The 1,332-nt window shown below is 40.5% G+C and overlaps 1 long non-coding RNA gene across 3 annotated transcripts in view; it reads left to right on the forward strand.

Annotated features, from left to right (window-relative positions):
- LOC106012920 overlaps positions 1–964 on the forward strand; it is a 25,608-nt gene extending 24,644 nt beyond the window's left edge. For 2 of the 3 annotated variants that reach the window (XR_004859043.1, XR_001185196.2), the window contains one exon: positions 506–568. This is a non-coding gene — a long non-coding RNA (uncharacterized LOC106012920). Of the gene's footprint in view, positions 1–505 lie in introns of all 3 variants that reach the window. The other variant, XR_004859042.1, reaches the window with a different exon arrangement.
- Positions 965–1,332: the final 368 nt, after the last annotated feature.

Raw genomic sequence — 1,332 nt, forward strand, 5'->3', positions numbered from 1 at the left:
TAGTAAGAAAGGTTTTTGAAAAATGGGTATTCCAATGTAAAGCGCATTGAGCTACTTTTTTTGGAAATGCGCTCTATAAATGTTATATATTATTATTATTATTCTCTATTCCGCTTTCGTGGTTGTACACTCCAGAATTTCAAAGGTGTGGAATGAGTGTGCACTCATTGTAAACAGAAGCCTCATTTGTTCACAATGGCGTCTAAGAAGATGGACTTTCCCAAGATTAGATCTAAACAAAACTAATGAAAAACTGAAAATTAAACTACAATTTGGAAAGTTAAGTGGTTCCGAAGTTTTAGGCCGCGAAAGTGACGGAATTTCACAAATATAATAGGTAGAGACAATGGAAATAACGGATGCTTGAATAATGTCAAAACTGTGTTACAGTATGTGTGTGTGTGTGTGAAGAGAGAGAGAGAGAGAGAGAGAGAGAGAGAGAGAGAGAGAGAGAGAGAGAGAGAGAGAGAGAGAGAGAAATTATACTTATCTACATTTATTGCAGAACTTCCAGGAGCAAGATCGCCGTGATCTCGATATTGCAAAGCGAGGATGGTTCACGAAAATGTTAAAAAAATGTCAGGAAAGTCGTTACAAAGGCGAAGCCCTACATTAGTCTCGCTGAGCAGATCGCAAGGCGGCAAACGAGAAATTATGGAGGTAGGTTTGCTAATAGGGTAAAGGCCAGTAGAGCGCGGAGGGGGGTGGGGTATCGTTGTGTTTGCTTATCTTGTATGTGTCGTTATTTTAGTGATTGTTTGTGGTGTGATATTCCATAATATATATAATAATACAGTATGGTGAATACATACTGCCCCTGTTGTTGCCAGAGTGGGCCCCAGTCATAACAGTTTGGATATAACAGGATTCCAGGCTAATAATAAATCCCGGACTCCGATCTCTTATATTGCCCAGAAAGAAAAAAGTTCTAGGGCACTCGGACAGACATGCTCGGCTATAACAGTTCCCCAATCGTCGAAAAGAAATCACTAAACAAACGGAAATGAAAGCAAGAAAAAGCAACTGAAGCAAAAGAACTGCCGACATTGAAGGCGAGTTGGAGCTACTTTTAACCCAGTTGGCCTGGGTTAATTGTGTACACATTGATAAATGTGTTCTACCATGTGTGCAGGGGAGGGAGAGGGGAAAGCTGGAGTTTATGTAATGGTGTTTATGTAATTCCAGTTCGTGACTTAGCGTGGCCTTGGTTTGACCCCAAATTTCGCATTAATGTTTCTCTCCGTGACATGCTCGGCTATAACAATGGCCCAATCGTCTAAAAAAAGAAGCAAAAGAACAGCCAACATTGACAGCGAGTATGACCTACGTGAA

This window comes from Aplysia californica, unplaced genomic scaffold, assembly GCF_000002075.1.
Source record: "Aplysia californica isolate F4 #8 unplaced genomic scaffold, AplCal3.0 scaffold00564, whole genome shotgun sequence".
In the NCBI taxonomy this organism is placed as follows: domain Eukaryota; kingdom Metazoa; phylum Mollusca; class Gastropoda; order Aplysiida; family Aplysiidae; genus Aplysia; species Aplysia californica.